Source organism: Bactrocera neohumeralis, unplaced genomic scaffold (genome assembly GCF_024586455.1).
Source record: "Bactrocera neohumeralis isolate Rockhampton unplaced genomic scaffold, APGP_CSIRO_Bneo_wtdbg2-racon-allhic-juicebox.fasta_v2 cluster10, whole genome shotgun sequence".
Classification (NCBI taxonomy): domain Eukaryota; kingdom Metazoa; phylum Arthropoda; class Insecta; order Diptera; family Tephritidae; genus Bactrocera; species Bactrocera neohumeralis.
The window spans coordinates 15,036,839-15,044,046 of NW_026089623.1; the positions used below are offsets into that span (position 1 = coordinate 15,036,839).

A 7,208-nucleotide genomic window follows, 5' to 3' on the forward strand; every position below is an offset into this window, starting at 1 on the left:
CCGAGTCAATTCCGGTGCGTAGAACCGGCTGTCGTGGGAAGAGTTTCTTTTTTTCTTTGTTTTTCTTCTATTGCTCTTCTTATGTGAATCATTCACAATGCGTAACCTGCTGCCAAAATTACTTGACTTCAGCTCAAGATATAAGGAATTTTTTTTCTTGAGCATTTACTTGAGAGCTGGAAACTAACCTTTAAGCTTAGCACCCAGCTCTCACGAATTGCAAAATCTTCTTATAAAACAAAACGCTTAAGATGGGCCAATTGTTTCCGCAGGAAATTTTCTTGTTCTAGTATGCAGTTCTGAAAAAATCTAGAACTAAGTTTTAATACATTTATTTTATAAAATGCGAATATGACAATGCTGGGTTGAAGGAAATTCAAAGTAATCATTAAATTCATTAACAATTAGTTAAATTCATTATTAAGAAATATAGTTCATTTTGAAAACTTGTATAAAATTTACGAATTTTCATCCACATTCCTTAAATTGCAATGAAATTATTTATATACTTACACACTTAAGTTTATTATCTTTGTTTATTTGATTACAGCTCAAGAAATAAGTAATTTTTTTCTTGAGCAATTGCTTAAGATGTATTCATAATTTATGTCATATTAACTGTATTGCCATGCCTTTATAGCATACTAACTGTATTGTCATGCCTATTATATATGGAATACTAGTTAGTTTGCCATATATATTAAGCGATAAGTTGTCACTTCAGCTGTTTGACAGCGCAGTTTTCATTTCTATGAAAATTTCGAAGAGGCAACATATCCCATTTGCACATATGCCGACGGCATTTTCATTTCGGTAATATGAAATTTAGAAGAGTGAGTATTAAGACGGGTTTGTTATATTACAAAAATAAAGTACATTTTCAAAATAAGTTTTTTCCAAATAATTAATATTTAGTTTCATATTGTTAATTACAGGAAAATAGTTGGTTGGAAATGAGCGAAGTCTTAAATTACTAAACTTATAAAGCATAAATCAAAATATCATTGCTCATATTAAATTTATTATTTTAATTGATATATAAACTGTATGCCACAATTATTATATAGCAGTCCAAAAATATGAATTCTCATTTTTCCCAGAAATACATTTGAAAAAAAGGATCTTTCTCCTATTTTGCACATAAAATATTTAAACAGTTCAAGAGCTCAAAACATGCGCTACATCAGCTGGAACCCAAGAATGATAGAGAAAGAGATTACGCAATGCGCATGTTTGCTTTCAGTCAGCTGTTCTTGCTGACGTCACGGTTGACTTATTATTCGCCCGCGCTATTGAAAGTGATTCACCCTAACAGGCAGGAGTTCAAATATATGCTGCGTTCCTATATACTTGGTCACAGCGAAGGAGCGATCACAGAAGAAGGCAACGTTGAAGTCGACAACACACCAGATTTGGAAGGAAATTACTTATCTCTAACCGGTAATTATCAAAATATTAAACGTACATAGTATTATAAACCTAAAACTACAGAAAACATTATTATATAAAATTGTATTGATGTTAACAAATGCAAATATGTACTTACATACAAACTAAGTTTTTGCATACTAACCACTGTTTTTTATCCTAATTATACTAATAATAATAACTAACAATTTATTCCATTTATTGATACGCATGTACATATGTATGTTTATTATATTTTTGCAGGTAATATTTTTCAACGTGTGTCAGTTGATCTGAATTCCACTGACCCAATCGAAAAAAATGATGACTTGGAAATTCTCAACAACGACGGACTTGAGAGTTTGGCAGGGTACATCTGCCACAAACTCGGCAAAGACAACCCCGAAATTTGTGCCAATTCCGAAAAATGTTCGTCCCATACTTGGGTGGATCACCTTTCTGAAGGAGGACTCTCAAAACCAACAGATATATTGATGGAGCATATGAGAGCCTTGCAAGCAATATTTGACGACGTCAATGGTAATGATTTGCATATATGTACAAATTACGTCCAGAAACACATAGATTTAAGTGATTTTGTAAATTGCAGCTCGAAAATAAAATAATTATTTTTCAGAGCTAGAATATATTTTAGGATTCGTTCCTTAAATAAAAACATAATTGAACATATGTTTAGTAAAAAAAGAAAATTAAATAAAACAATAAATTGATACTTGGTTACAAAATATTCAATCTTTTTATTTACATAAATGTATATGGTTGAAACAAACACAGCAAAGATTGTCTATTTTTAAATAATACAATGAAAATTCAATTAAATGAATATGTAGGTTAATGTTCACTATAAAATATTCACTTATATTGATATCTTTTATTAATATTCACTTATATTGATGTTAAATTTGATGATATTCTTCTTATTGCAAAGAAAAACAACCAACTGAAAATCAGCTGATTGTAAGTTGGTCAACCGTGACGTAGATGCGCAGAACGAACAAAATTTGAACTCGTCATTGCGCAATCTTGTTTCTATCATTCTTGGCTGGAACCTACCTACCCTAATACCATGTTCAGACCGACACTTAATCACACGATTTCGGCTGTTGAATGGATTATCCCACTAATCTTAAAAATTTATCAAGATTTCGCCATACAAAAATGACAGTTCCAAATCACTTCATTGAAATGATTTGAAACTGATCCACGCTAAATCTCTCTGTGCTACTCTGATTTTGCGCAATCTACTTGTCAGCACTGGAAATTTTTACATTATCACAGCTGATGCTGAATGCTGAATGTAAACAAACAAGACAAAGAAGACAAAAAAATAAAACTAAAAATTGCCGTTGATCAATCAAATCAAATTACAAAGTAAAAAAAAATATGGAAAAAACTCAAAAAAAGAAACGAGTTATGTGGAGTGAGGCTGCCGAGGCCGACTTAATCGAGGTGTGGCAACAAAAAATGCCAGAGCTGCGATCAACGCGGAAAAATAACCACATATACGAGGAAATGTCCTGTACGATGCTTTTGGCTGGACACGAATATACGTCCACTGAAATTAAAATTAAATTGCACAATTTTACCAACAAATACAGGTAAGTAATATATTATGAGGTCAACATATAAATTAAATAGTTTTTTATTTTTAGACAAGAAAAGCAGAAAATTGGCCCATCGAGTGGCTCCCCTAGTCGGTGGAAATATTATGAGGCGGTCCACCAAGCAGTAGGTGGTTTCAAAAGTTTTTGTTCCGCCAAACTTGTAGAGGATAGCATTGTGGGTAAGCATTGGAGTAGATTCCAATATTCATAATAAAATGAAAAACGGTTATGGAATGTTTCCTTACACTTTTATTTGTTTCTTCTATTTTCAGTTGACATGGAACCAATTTACATTGAGAACGATACAGAAGGAGAGCCGCCGCTCCCAAGCCCAAGCGATGGACCTTCTACGTCGCGTGGTTGCTCTCGGCCATCGTCAAGCGATGCTGCAAGAAAGAAAAAATCAACAATAACAATAATGGAGGAAATGAAGGATGACTTAATAAAGGCGACTGAGGCGATGAAGGAAGCCGATGAAAAGCGTCTTTCTCTCCTACAAACATACATAAACGATTCAAAAGAAGTGAAGGATGCTTTCATTGACTTCCTTCGTCGCCAAAAATAGATTTAAAAAAATTGTTTAAGTATTAGTTTTAAGATATATGTACATATATGAATGAATACGAAAATGGTAAATGAATTTAAATATATGAATGAATATGAAAATATATATGTAAATAAAAATAAATGAATACGAAAATGGAAAATGAATATAAATATGTGAATGAATACGAAAATATATATGGAACATATATAAAATACATAAATATCTGTTTTTTTTTTTGTACTGGAATTGAATTATGAGATATGTAAGTATGGATCGGTTGAGATTTAATAATATTTTAAAGTTGAATGTAATAACTCACCGAAATACGAAACGAATGCTTGTCTTATTTCCTCTGCTCTTGGGTTAACATTTCCACAAATGTTAGAGACGTCTTCTGGCAACTGCCGAGATTCGTTTTCGATTTGTTGTGCTGCAATCCACTTTTCGTTAATTTCATCATTTTCCTCATTTAAAAAGTTGTGCAAAACGCAGCACGCTTTTATGACGATTTTCGTGTTGGCCATGTGGTTATCCAAGCCTTTTCCAACCCGTCTAAACCTTCCCTTTAAATGACCGAAAGCATTCTCCACCACTCTTCGGCATTTCGAGAGTACATAGTTGAATTTTTTTTATCCAAAAGTTGGTTTACACAAAATGGGTACGGTTTCATCAAATGTTCATCAAATTTGAACGCAGAGTCGCCCAACAAAACGACTGGAACATTAACTGACGATATTTGTTTACTCATGTCTTTAAATATAGTAGATTGTGCCAACTCGCCTTTTAAAGATGATCTCTCAAATATTGAAGAGTTATTACAACGGCCTGGACTACCAACGTTGATGTATATAAAGCGACATCTATAACATTAAAGAAATACATTAGGTGTTTAAACGAGCTTCATGAAAAAGCTTACCTTGCATCTACTAAAGCCAAAAGAACTGTGGAATACCAACCTTTGTAATTGTAGTAGTCAACAGCATCTTCTGCAGCTGGGCGAACTTCTATATGACAACCATCTAAAACTTAAAAATATATAAAAACTCAAATGTAAAAAATTTAACTTATTACCTATAGCTCCTAACACTTGAGGGAAACCCAATGACTCAAAACCATTTAAATACTCGCGCAATTGAATTTCGTTCATTGGGAATTTATTCAAATACAAAGGCCACAAACAACGCCAGACTTCATGACAGAAATCAATTAGAATGGAGCAGACAGTGCTTTTACCAATTCCGAACATATTTCCAATTGTTCGATATTCTGCAGAAGAGCCAAAAGCATATAAAGCAATAGCAATGCGTTTCTCTAATGGAATTGCTTTGCATTAGTTGGTATTTTCCTTCTCCAAACCTTTCAACATAATGCACAATTTAATAAAAGAATTGCGCTTCATTCGGAAGTTGTTTTTAAAAAACGCATCCGAATTCACCTGGCAGTCGACTTCCCAAAACATTTGGCCACGAGTCTAAATTATATACACATTATAATTAAACGAAGTTATAATACCAATATTTATATATGTACTTGCCTTTATCCAAATAGACCTTGTTGAATTTGCTCCATATATACTACACATTTTTAGTGCTAAGTGTTCATACAGCAAACGTTTCCTTCCTAACCGGTTAGAATCAAACAATTCCCAAATTATCTCCATTGAGCGGAGATAATTTAGAAAAAAGAACACAATTTTTATAATAAGGTACGCCATTTCAATGTTTTCCTTTAATAAATACTTTGATGTTTATGGCTGAATGTCAAAAACATCTGATTTATAAATCACTAACGGCAGTAAGAACACTGTTGGGTTATGAAATGCTTAAATATAATCTAATCTTTTAAATTTTCGGTGTGAACATGGTATAAGGCTTTGCGCAAATGATTATGTTATGATAACAAATGCCCACATAAAGAATTGGCAATGGCAATAGCATTTGATTTGACAGTTAGTAAGTTGTAAAAATAAAAGTTTTTAAGAAAATGTCAATTTCACTAACACATAGGTATTACTATTACTATTACAAAAATTAATCTGAAGATTAGAAAGAAAAATTATTTTATAAAATTCTTCAAAACAGTGCCGTCGACAGTTTGCGAACTCTACTGTAGACAGTCATAACTTCGAAGTAGTAGATAATTTCATCTATCTTGGAACCAGTATTAACAACAATAACAGCTTCGGAATCCAACGCAGAATGAGTCTTGCCAACATGTGCTACTTCAGACTGAGTAGGCAATTAAGAAGTAAAGTCCTCTCTCGACGTACAAAGACCAAATTCTACAAGTCATGGTGCAGTGACATGAACATTGACAACATTTAATAAGCCGGCTTTATGAGTTTTTGAAAGGAAGATTTGTGGTTCTTTCCGCATAGGCAACGACGAATACCGCAGTCAAGTGAACGAACAACTGTACGAAATGGACGACGACATTAACATAGTTCAGCGAACTAAGAGGCAACGGCTACGCTGGATAGGTCATGTCGTCCGAATGGATGAAAACACTCCAGCTCAGAGAGTATTCCACGCGGTAACAGCAGAGGGAAGCAGTGGAAGAGGAAAACCTTCAATCCGTTGGAAATACCTGATGGAGAAAGACTTATCTACACTTGGTATCTCCAATTGGCACAAAACAGTGAAAAGGAAGAACGACTGGTGCGCTGTTGTAAATTCGGCTATAAACACGTAAGCGGCGTCTACGCCAATAGTGGAGAAGATATGCGCAATTATGTTTTTAATTAATTTTGGTAAGCTATCAAAATTATTGGCCAGGGGATTTACTATATAGAGCCAACCGGAAGTTTTGAAATCTTATATTAATTTGTAACGTGGCTTTTACCACCTTACAATAATTTACGTCAACTTCACTCCACAGTATATCATGTACCCTCACCATACCACCATACGTACTAAACTTCACCGCATTGACTACGCACACAATTTACCTCACTACGATGATGAAAGCTGCTAGAGCTTTCCACCATACGTACTAACGCACCATACGCATACAACTTACCTCGCTACGGTGACGAAAGCTGCGCGATGCTGCTATAAAAGCAAGTACTTTACACCAAATGCGATCATTTGCTCCAGCTCGCCGAACCGGACGGTCGCCCAGCATCGCGCAGGAAAATAGCAGTAAGCAGGGGTAAGTGCATACCGTAGAAGTAGATATTTCGCAGGCATTGCGCAGAAAAGGCATCGCACTTCGGTGTGATGCCCGTGCTCGCGATGACTCTGCCGTAGAAGTGTAGTTCATACCGTAGAGGGTTCTTCGCAGGCATTGCGCAGAAAAGGCATCACACTTCGGTGTGATGCCAGTGCTCGCAATGACTGCCATAGAATGGGTACTTCGCAGGCATTGCGCAGAAAAGGCATCACGCTTTGGTGATGCCAGTGCTCGCAATGACCCCGCCGTTTTGTTAGGTTGGTATCGGTACGCGCAAAGGCTCGGCCGTTACTATGAGGGGCACAGCTGCGCTGCTTCGAACAGCGTCAGTACCACTGCTTACGTACCGTAGGGCACCGTTATTAAAAACTAACGTGACTAACAGGCGACACGTAAGTGGAGGACAGTTTTGAGAGTTAATAGCTGGAGGCCAACGAAGACGGTTGGCTATTAATGAA

The 7,208-nt window shown here is 35.3% G+C and overlaps 1 long non-coding RNA gene across 2 annotated transcripts; it reads right to left on the reverse strand.

Annotated features, from left to right (window-relative positions):
• Nucleotides 1-3,258: 3,258 nt before the first annotated feature.
• On the reverse strand, nt 3,259-5,103 carry LOC126765413 (uncharacterized). 2 transcript variants are annotated; one of them, XR_007668359.1, is made up of 4 exons: nt 4,651-5,103; nt 4,536-4,598; nt 3,899-4,439; nt 3,259-3,418 (listed from the first exon to the last, which is right to left on the reverse strand). It is a non-coding gene; the product is annotated as an uncharacterized LOC126765413 (long non-coding RNA). The 2 variants fall into 2 exon arrangements; XR_007668358.1 differs by having other exon boundaries at nt 4,496-4,598.
• Nucleotides 5,104-7,208: the final 2,105 nt, after the last annotated feature.